Here is an 11,856-nt window from a genome sequence, read left to right on the forward strand (position 1 = left end):
GATGGACGTGGAGAAGGCTTTTGATCGGGTGGAGTGGGTATATTTGTTGGAGGTGCTGGGGCGGTTCGGGTTCGGGCAGGGGTTTGTGGATTGGGTCCGGCTGCTTTATAAGGCGCCAGTTGCGAGTAAGTTCAGGATACTTTGGGCTACACTGTGGGACGAGGCAACGTTGCTCATTCTCCCAGTTGCTTTTTGCCTTGGCAATAGAGCCATTGGGAATGGTGCTTTGGGTGTCAAGGAACTGGAGAGGGATTGAGTGGGAGGCTGACAAACAGAGTTTTGCTGTATGTGGAATACCTGCTGTTATGTATTTCAGACCGATGGGCAGCATGGGAGGTATTATGCAGATTTTGGGGAATTCTTTCGGTTTTCGGGCTATAAATGGAACATGGGAAAAAGTGAGGTGTTCCCGATTAATGCTAGAGGGCAGGAAATGAGATTAGGGGAGTTACCGTTTAGGGTGATGGGAGCGAGTTTCAGTTACTTGTGCAACCAGGTTGCGTGGAGCTGGTGCAGTTGCATAAACTGAATTTAGCTAGACTGGTGGAGCAGATGAAGGCAGATTTTAAAAAGTGGGATGTGATGCCGCTGTCATTGGCAGGGCGTGTTCAAACAGTGAAAATGACGGAGCTTCCTAGGTTTCTGTTTGCGTTTCAGAACCTCCCTATTTTTGTCCCCAAGTCATTCTTTAGGAATGTCAATGGGCTGATCTCTGGGTTTGTGTGGGCAGGTAAGGCCTCGTGGGTGTGGCGGGCTTTTTTGGAACGGGGGCAGGGGTGCTGGCATTGCAGAATATAATCATTATTATTGGAAATGGGTCATCGGGAGGGGTCGGTGTGAGGGCGGGTGGAGGCGGCGTCGTGTAGGGGAAAGAATCTGAGAGCTTTGTTGTCGGCGCCTCTGATGTTCTCACCGGCCATGTACCCCTTGAGCCCAGTGGTGGTATCAGCTCTAAGGGTGTGAGGCAGTGGAGGCAGCACTTGGGGCTGGAGAGTGCCTCAGTGTGTGCACCAATCTGCGGCAGCCATAGGTTTGCGCCGGCGAGTCTGGATGCGAGGTTTAGGGGGTGGTGGCAGGTGAGGATTGAGCGCTTTGCGGACATGTTTGTAGGGGGCAAATTTGCAGGACTGGAGAACTTGGAAGAAGTGTATGAGTTGTCCAGGGGGAAAGGCTTTAGGTACCTGCAGGTTTGGATTTCGTGAGGAAAGAGGTACTGTCCTTTCCTGAGCTACCGCCGCCGGGGTCGCGGGAAACGTTGCTATTGAAGGATGAATTAGGGGAGAGGAAGGTGTCGAATATCTAGAAGGTGTTGATGGAGTGGGAGGGAGCTCTGGTGGGGATATTAAACATAAATGGGAGGAGGAGCAGGGAGGGTGGGTGGGGTCAGAGATGTGCGCAGAGGCTTTGTGGAGGGTGAACGCAACCTCGTCATATGCGATGTTAAGCCTCATCCAGTTTAAGGTGGTGCATAGGGCCCACATGATGGTAGAGAATAAAAAAGTTATTTGCGGGGGTAGAGGATGGATGCGGGGGGGTCCGTGAATCATGTCCACATGTTCTGGACTTGTCCAAGACTGATGGGCTTCTGGAAATGGTTCTTGGATGTAATGGCAGAGGTTTTGGGTGTGGGTTAGTTCCAAGTCCAGAGGTGGCGATATTTGGGGTGTCGGAAGACCCAGGAGTCCAGGTGGTGAGAGAGGCCGATGTTTTGGCCTTTGCTTCCCTCTTAGCCCAGAGATGGATTTTGTTTGGGTGGCGGGACTCAGAGCTGCCGAACGTGGGGGTGTGGGTGAGTTGATTTAGAGATCTACCATGCGGATCTAGTGGCACTTGCGAACACTAACACTCAGTAGAAATTTGTGTTAAAACTTCTCGTGTGCAAATAAGAATCGTTTATTGCCTCTATTTGATTACAATTGAGTCACTTAAATCTGGCAGAATTCCGGAGGCTGGAAAAGGTCAGGTTCGCTCTGTGAGTGTCGGCAGAGGGGTTCACCCGGAAGTGGAAGCTATTTACTAATTTCTTTAAGGGGATTTGAGGGGTCAACAAGGGATGGGCGAGTTTTTGGGGGGGGGGGGGGGGGGGGGGATGTGACGGGGTGTTGGTGTCAGGAAGGCAGGCGGATTGTGGCTGTTTATCAAGTTGTTTTGTTGCTCTTCTGATATTTTGTGTATACGTGAAAATTCCTTGAATAAAATATTTTTTAAATAGAAAAGAGCAACCAGTTAAATATGTATAGATGTAACTCCCCATTAGATTGTGAATGCTATTTCCTCCTGCAGAATCATCCTATTAATTACCAGGCCATTTGGCAGCTCACCAAATTCCCCTGGCAAATCCCAGCCATACAGGAACAGGTCCGCATGAAAAAGTACTCTGCTGATAAAAATAATACGCTTTTGTTGACGACTACAAGACAATGTTGATGAGCAGGAAATAAGATTCTGCTTTCTTTCTCTGTGCCTATGAACCCAATTCCGAACTTTCATGATTTGCATAATGTGCATCAGGAACTGAAATGCACAGAATTAATCAATGTGCTTCAAGTTAACCCCTTGAGCAAATGTTTATTACGATGTCTCACTTCCTACGTATTTATGGCTATATGACTTGTCCTTCCATGCATGGGTATAAAAAGGAAAATATAAACTTGATAATATATTGTATTGCAAGTGCATATTGCAGTGGCGGTAGAGGGTTTTATAATGTTCGAGTGGAACTCCATGATTACCACTACAGCAATCAATTAGATGGATCAAGTCTGCTCAGGCAAACCTATTCATGTACAACATACTTTTACTTTTCCATCAGCTATACCGATCAGTTAGATATGCTGAATCGTCTGTCCAGGAAAGAAGAAATGATCCTTTGGAGAGAACAAAGGCAGCAGCCCTCAAGCACTGCTTGCACTCACGGGGTAGTACCGAGAGCAGTCATGCTTCATTTAACTTTTAGGCATTCTCCCTTCTTCATTAACTGGAGATTTAACAAAATTAATCTTTTCCCCAGGAAGGTACTTGGAGTCTGGTCATGCAATTGTCATCATAGGACGTAATTATGATTTTATTGGAGTGGTCATTCAATCTCCTCAATGTAGTTTCCAGTAAGGGTCCTCTGGTCAGCAAGCAGGAATAGGTGCTCTAGCTGCTCATCTTGATTAAGCTTGGGCCACTTCTGTTACTTTAGATGACTCAAGAGTCTTTACCTCACAGGAGGCCACCTTTCGGCCCACAGTTGTCTATGCTGTTACAATCCAATCATCCTACCACACTGATTCCAGGGATGGCAGGACTGGCGTATGAGGAGAGGCTGTATGGGTTAGGATTGTATGCATTGGAGTTCAGAAGAATGAGTGGGGATCTCAGAGAAACCTACAACATTCTAACTGGACTAGACAAGATAGATGCAGGAAGGACATTCCCAATGGTGGTGTGTCCAGAACCAGGGGCAAAATTCTCCTACCCGCCCCGCCACATTTCTGCCCCGACCGGCCGGCGGGAGTCTCCGTAACACCGGCCGGTCAATGGGGTTTCCCATTGTGGGGCAGCCCCACGCCGTCGGGAAACCCCCGGGCGCCGGCAAAACGGAGACTCCCGCCGGCAGAGAATGACGCCCCAGGAGTCACAGTCTGAGGATACAGGGTAGACTATTTAGGACAGAGGAGAAATGTATTCACGCAGAGCACGGCGAGCCTGTGAAATTCATTACCACAGGAAGTGTTTGAGGTCAGAACATTGTGTTTTCAAAAAGCAGTCAGATATAGCACTTGGGGCGAAGGAGATCAAAGGATATGGGAGAACTGGGAACAGGTTATTGAGTTGGATGATCAGCCATGATCATAATGAATGGTAGAGCAGTCTCAAAGGACAAAATGGCCTCTTTCTGCTCCTGTTTTCTATGTTTTTGTTACACTTGCAAGTTAATTTTGCTCAGGTTACCTTCTGAAATCATCCATCATCTCCACTTCCATCACCCTCGTCGGCAGCAAGTTGCAAGTCATTACCACTCACTTGTGTAAAAGCAAACATTCGTCTTCATGTTGTTGCTGTTCTTTCCCCTCAAGTTACAAAAGATCATCTTCATATTAACCATTATTTGTAGATCTGCCAACTGGTTTCTATAACCAGATGCCCTTCCTGCTATTTCCCCCACCATTTATCCAGTCTGGGGCTCCACAAGCTTATTGAACAGAACCTGGGGCCTTCGGGCTTAGAGCCAGGAGAGTTACCCATTGATCCACTCAAGTTCCCATCTCCTTAATTTATTTGTAATGGTTAACATCACAGAGCAATGCCATATAAACTATGGACATATTTGAGAAAGTATGCCCCTATTCCAGTGTTGCAAACTCTCATTGGGCATATTCCTGGAGGTTTCAATCACATGACCCCCCTACTTCCAACATCCCACACAACCTTCACCTCGCTCCAATATTTCCATGACTGATGAATGAAAAGGTTTAAAGAAACTACAATACATGTTTAATCTACACGTGCGCATTGAGTGAGGAAATAAATTGCTGCTTCCCATCCCAACAGCTGGGCCACTTTAACAATCATGTGATGTACCATATTTTGAAGCTTGATTGCACAAAACATGTGATACAAATCTCTCGGGCTTCCTTTTTGAAGAATACTAATGTACATCAAGTTTGTTCTGCATCAAGGGAGCCTCTAAAAGCCTGGAAGAGTTTAAAGCATTAACTTGATGTGATTAGGGGCACTGGTTGGAGCTATATTTGCAGTACCAACGCCTACAAGCTTAGCACGAAGTTCAAGCCTACTGCAATAATTTTGTTCAACAATTTGTGACTGGAAACATTAAATTTTACACAATTATTTTTTTCTAATTAAGGGGAAATTTAGCCTGGCCAATCCGCCTACACTGCACATCTTTGGGCTGTGGGAGAGAGACCCACGCAGACACGAGGAGAATGTGAAAACTCGACAGACAGTGACCCGGGGCCGGGTTCGAATCCGGGTCCTCAGTGACGTAAGGCAGCAGTGCTAACCTCTGCGCCACCGTGCCGCCCTGACTGGAAACACAGTTAAAGGAAAATTATTCCCTCCTAGAAAGACAGTACAGGAGGCCGCCTTTTGGCCCATCGGTCCTATGCTAGTCTTTTGATAAAGCAATCCAATTAGTCCCATTCCCATGCTTTTGCTCCATAATCCAACAAACATTTTTTGCTTCAATTATTTATCCAATTGAAAGATACTATTGAATTGGTTTCCACCACCGTTTGGGGCAGTGCATTCCAGACCACAATAACTTGCTGCATAAAATAAATTCCTCAAGTCACCTCGGGATTCTTTTGCCAGTCACCTTAAATCATTTCATTTCATTTTCAATTGGTGTTCTTTCATTACCATCTCCCATTTAAAAAAAAAGAGTTTCTCCTCATTTATTCTATCAAAACAAATCACTTTTAAAAACCTCTATCAAGTCTCCTCTTAACCTTCCCTGCACAGAGGAGTCCCTCATTGGGTTTTTCACAGTAACTTCATTGCTACTTGTGACAATAAAGATTATTATTCTGCTGAATTTAAAATAAAATCTCAATACATAATTTTAGTTCAGTGCAATAAAGTGTTTTCTTGGCTAATAAGCCAGAACGGAAATGACAGCATTTACTGCAACTGTTGGCTGAAAAGGTGGGTCGTATGGAGGGAAGATCTTATGAGGAAAGGCTGAGGGACTTGAGCTGTTTTCGTTAGCGAGAAGAAGGTTAAGAGGTGACTTAATTGAGGCATACAAGATGATCAGAGGATTGGATAGGGTGGACAGTGAGAGCCTTTTTCCTTGGATGGTGATGTCTAGCACGAGGGGACATAGCTTTAAATTGAGGGGAGATAGATATAGGACAGATGTCAGAGGTAGGTTCTTTACTCAGAGTAGTAAGGGCGTGGAATGCCCTGCCTGCAACAGTAGTGGACTCACCAACACTAAGGGCATTCAAATGGTCATTGGATAGACATATGGACGATAAGGGTATAGTGTAGATGGGCTTTAGAGTGGTTTCACAGGTCGGTGCAACATCGAGGGCCGAAGGGCCTGTACTGCGCTGTAATCATAGATTATCATAGAATTTACAGTGCAGAAGGAGGCCATTCGGCCCATCGAGTCTGCACCAGCTCTTGGAAAGAGCACCCCACCTAAGGCCACACCTCCACCCTATCCCCACAACCCAGTAACGCCACCCAACACTAAGGGCAATTTTGGACACTAAGGGCAATTTATCATGGCCAATCCACCTAACCTGCACATCTTTGGACTGTGGGAGGAAACCGGAGCACCCGGAGGAAACCCACACACACACGGGGAGGATGTACAGACTCCGCACAGACAGAGACCCAAGCCGGAATCGAACCTGGGACCCTGGAGCTGTGAAGCAATTGTGCTATCCACAATGCTACCGTGCTGCCCAAAATAAAATGTTCTATGTTCTATGTTCTATGCTCCAGAGTCTATTATATAGGTTAAACTCCTAGTTTCTATGGAACGGTTTGCCCTCAGCAAGGGTCTTGTCACTTTTGGGCAAAGGAAGTGGGTAAAGAAAATCAGCCAATGATCCTGCTGGAAGGCGACATGCATGGATGGTAGGTGAAAGGCCAGGTTTGATGCTCTCCCTCAGGCACAAATATCTGTTAGCATCTAATGCACAGGCATTGTAAGGAACAACAATACCAGTGGATCTTGAGAGCAGTAGGGAGAAATAATACCAAAATAAAAATCATTAATAAATTCTTCTTGCAGCCATTGGATGGAAAAAGTTAAAACCGATGTTTATTAGAATATCCGGCGATTATGTTGCTCAATTAAATAGGAAGAGAAGCTGCGGAAACAAAGGATTTAATGTTTCAGTACATTACTAAATGAAATCCGGTGGGGTGTTACATCACGTGTTTCAACACTCTAATTTTTCCAAAACACAACAGTTGACTACAAAATAAACAGGTTGACTGGCATACTAAGTTTATCACTTTAAAAAGAAGCAAAGATGATTAGGAATTAAAATGCCTTTGATAACTTAAGTGCATTTTTGTTTTACAAGGTTCCAAGAAGAATTGAGATTCCATTTGGTGACTCGAAAACATTATACGGTAATCCTTCAGGGAACAAAAATAATCTTTTTCCACCCTGCGGTGCAGTTAGAAGTTTAAAATTAAACAGAATGAAACAGTCCCTTCGGTCAGTATAATTCTAACAAAACACAGCTGAGAAACGGACCATTTGGCCCAATTATTCTATGCTGCTCTTTATGCTTGATGTGAGCCTGCTCCTACTCCCCTTCAGCATATCATTCCTTTCTCCTTTATGGGATGGAATTTTATAGCTCCTCCCATCAGCAGAATTTTCTGGTCCCGCCAGTCAACCGCAATGGAACTGTAAAATTGCACCGGTTTATCTAGCTCCAAGTTATTTTTTTCCCTGCTTATTTGCCTCAGCTACGCTTTGGTGGCCAATTCTTAGGCAAAAATCTGGTAAAGCAGTGGACAGGAAATGAATACTGAGTTTTCAAGTAAATGAGTAAAGTGTTTCCTTGAGACAACACAACGGAAAATGCTGCAGGCACTCCGGTCAGGCACACCTGCTGAGGCAAAACACAAGTCAGTGGCGTTTCATGAATGGATCCTACCTCAAACTGAAACATACTGAACAGCAAGTTAGTAAGGAAAGCTGGGTGGGGGATGGAAAGTAAACATGCAATGACGCAGAATGACTTGTAAGGTTATGATGGTGGGCATCAGTAAATGGCTAAAGAGCAGAAGTGATATGTGCAAGAGGCAAAAGAAGAAATCAAAGAAACAAAAGACAGGAGAAACAGACAGCACAAAACAAGCTTAAAGACAGAAACAATAGAAAATAGGAGCCCATTCAGCCCTTTGAGCCTGCTCCACCATTCAACATGATCATCGCTGATTTTCTACCTCAACATCACACTCCAGCATTCTCCCCACAATCCTGGACATCTTTAAAGTCTATAAATGTATCTGCTTCCTTCCCAAATATATTCGGTGACTTGGCCTCCACAGCCTTCTGTGGTAGAGAATTCCACAGGTTCACCACCCTGTAGGTGTCTCCTCATCTCAGTCCCGAATGGTCTATCACATCGCCTGAGACTGCGACCCCTTGTTCCCCCACCCACCCCCAGCCAGCCAGTGAAAAGAACGTCCCACAATCCAATCTGGCTAGCCTTGTCAGAATTTTATATATTTTAGGGAAAGGTAAATAGAACTTGAAAAATGGAGTAGGTTTCATTGACACAGTAGTCTGGTCGGAGAAAATGTACACAACAAATTTTTAGTTTGGTAGCATTGGTTTGCTCTGCTGTCTCACAGTACAAGGGACCTGGGTTTGATTCCAAGCCTTGTGTGACTATGTGGAGTTTGCACATTCTCCCAGTGTCTGCGTGGGTTTCCCCCGGGTGCTCCGGTTTCCTCCCACAGTCCAAAGATGTGCAGGTTAGGCTGATTGGCCATGCTAATTTGTCCCTTAGTGTCAAAGGATTTTGTAGCCATCTGACATGGCCACTTCCAACTAAGCACAGAGCAACTCGCAAAGACTGATGGGTAAAATGGACAAGCCAAGAGTCAGGCAGGTTCTGAGCCTGAAATGCATATTTGTCAGCAAAGTCCCAACGGTATCGAAACCCAGTCCCATTAGCATGTTAATCAGGCCGATTAGCAGGTGATGGCCCATCTCCCCCAACACAAAGGACTGGTACTCCAGCAACCGGGACAGTCCCAGACATTTCGGCACCACTCCCTGTCCAAGGGAAACGCAAACAACAGGGTCAATGACCGCTTGAAACAGCTGAGTCATCCAGTTCCCCGCCCACTTATTGGCTAAGGAATCGAACGGAGTGATCAGGGATCACCCAATTAGTAAGGCCCAAATCGAAGACCGCCCAAAAGAGCGCGAAAGCCCCCAAGTATAAAAGGAAGGGTTCGCCATATGCTCGCTCTCTTTTGGCCTTGGTACCCGGTCGCGGCCATTGCCAACTGCAGCAATGCCAGAAGCAAGTTTGAGTTCAACGCCCACTACCAAATGGACGAGCCCAGCCGAGCAGCAGTTACCACTTCGAACCCAAGAGATCCTGAACAGAGGCCACTGTTTTCTGACCTAAACCGGGTGCCCGAAGTTAAGTACAGGTTGTCTTAGTAATAGGTGTAGTTAACGAGTAGTGTTTATGTTGCATGATTGATTGTCTGTAAATAAAGTACCCTTCACCTTGAACTAACTAACTGGTGTTTGGCTCTTTGATTGATAGCCGGTTGAAACTTGGGGTGGTATCATTCGATACCTGGCGACTCTAAGCATTCGCACATAGACAATATAGAAAGATAAATTCACTGATTGCCCTAATTGGCACAGAGCCAGAGTAAAGAGCATAGTAAAGACAAATTGCACAACAGTTATTGGCGACTCTGGTGGGATTCGACCCAGAAGTGACCGTGTCACTCTGAGAGAACCCACAAAAGCATTTGAATTAGAATCCAAATTGGCAAAGTAAAGAAACCACAAGCGAAACCAGTATCGATCAAACCTCCAGAATTCGGAAGTGTGTAATTTGCATGCTTCCTAACAAAGGGATATTAGGTAAACTCGATAGATTTTGTTGCGTGAAACCTTCGGGAGTTGCGTAAACCGGAAAATAGCGTAAGCCATACTCGTGTTTGCACCACCGCTTTATTCCCCTTGTTCCAAATTTCCAGTAAGAGACAGAAGAGTATTTGTAGGGATGGCCAGGAAGGCAATGCATCCACAAGAGCCCGAGGTCGCAGTGACCAAGAGATCAGAACAGTGTCCCATTTGGGAAGAAGAGATTAGGAAATACCTAAAGGGGAATGGATGGCCCCTATGGTTGGAATTTTGCTCAAATGAAGAGACAGGTCCTGGCAGCATAGGACAGACTTGGTGGGACAGCCTGACCGAGATCCATAAAAAGAGTTTAGCTAAGGTTCGTAAACCGATGGCAATCGTGTCCTGTCCGGCACAATTGCGAGGCACAGAGGAGGTCGTGAAGACGCTCCGCAAGCAGCTAGAGGAGACAGAGAAAAGTAGAGAGGGAGATTTAAGTGAGTGCGAGAAGTTAAATGTACAGCTCCGGGAGCAGATAGCAGTGAGGGACAAGGAAACGGATGATGTCAAGAGGGCACATCAATCTTGTCTCGCCCACCTTAGCAGCTTCCAAATCCAATATGATAAGGCCTACCAGGACACACAACGTGCTGTAATGGTAAGAGAAGAGACAGAGAATCATGTACAGATCCTAAAGAAACAATGCGATGATCTAAAGGCAGCCCTCCGAGCACGCCACAGTTCCACCACGGAACAGAGTCAGAGTTCGGTGGATCATGCCAAATGCAGGCAGCAAATTGCAAGGTTGCAATCCCTGCTATCAGTTCAAAATGGGTTTAGAGACACCTTTGGCCCACAGCTAGACCAGGAAGACGCCCCCGATTGGCAGGAACTCAGCGAAACGGCCCAGCACTCGCGTAAGTGAGACAGAGAATCAAAATAGAGCCCACCAGGCCCCGAAAAGAAAAGCACCCGCGACTGCACAGGCAGCACCCAACCCAATGGACCCCATTATCACACAGCGCAGGTTTACTACGGAAGGCCAACCCGATTTTGTATATACCACCCCATTATCGATCACCCAGTTACGAGACGCCCGCGAGAAGATAGAGACGTTCCACCCCACATCGGACCCACATCACTTTTTCGAGTTAGTAAAACAGCAAACCCTGATGTATGGCTTAGACAAGCCGGAGCAGGCTAAGCTCATAGTTGTGTGTTTAAACCCGTCCGTTAGTTCAGCCCTTCTCAACACACAAAATGTAGGAGGAGGTAGCCTCCAAGAAATGAAAACAGCTATTTTAGATGCCATAGGATATAACAGAGGAGATCCGGTAGACAGACTCAACCGATGCAGGCAGAAAAAGGGAGAGCACCCAATAGCGTTTGCTGGACGCCTTTGGATCCATTTCACTGCGGTATTCGGTGAGTTAGCCCGCACCCATTTGTCAGCAGACAATACGGCCAAATGGACCCGTACGTTAGTGCCCCACACCACAGAGGCAGGAGAAGGCTTGAGCCAATTATGACCCCTCAGACCCAGCGCACAATGAAGTGTGGGTTCTGAAACGATTGTCCAAAGCTTGGGAACAGTCGGCACTGAAAAAAACAGAACATGAGAGTAGACGCCACCATGAACCCAGTAAAGGCACACCAAGACCCCGCATGGGTAAATGAAGGCAAAGGTACAGTGCCGCACCCCAAGACACAGGAATGCTATAATTGTGGACACGAAGGACATTATGCCCGAGAATGCAATGCCCCCCCCCGAAGCAGCAAAGGAATCAGCACCCAAACGCCCCCCCCCCCCCCCCCCCCCCCCCGGAGACAATACCCGACCCATTCACAGCGTTAGCGCCCAACCAAATAATTCAGCCATGAATGGCACTGATTGACGGTTTTCGGGCTCCCGAACTTGGGTCTGCGAGATCCTTTAGGACAAGTCCAGAAGACCGGTCATTGCAGGCACAGTCCGGGGACACCCCGTAGAGTTCCTTTGGGACACAGGACCCACTACGGATACCAATACCCTTAGTGGCTTTACAGGTCATCTCCAGCAGGGACACATCACAGCCCCTGTGGACATACAGCTTGGTAATATCAAGACAAAACACTTGGTTGTTTTAGTAGAAATGCCCCAGGCAGCAGAACACATTCTAGGCATCGATTTCATGAGTACACACAACCTCTCATTCGACCCAGTTAACCGATGCATCTGGAAAATGGCTAGAGCAGCACGAGCCCCTGCCACGCTCACAGTAGGAGATTAT

This window comes from Scyliorhinus torazame, chromosome 1 (genome assembly GCF_047496885.1).
Source record: "Scyliorhinus torazame isolate Kashiwa2021f chromosome 1, sScyTor2.1, whole genome shotgun sequence".
In the NCBI taxonomy this organism is placed as follows: domain Eukaryota; kingdom Metazoa; phylum Chordata; class Chondrichthyes; order Carcharhiniformes; family Scyliorhinidae; genus Scyliorhinus; species Scyliorhinus torazame.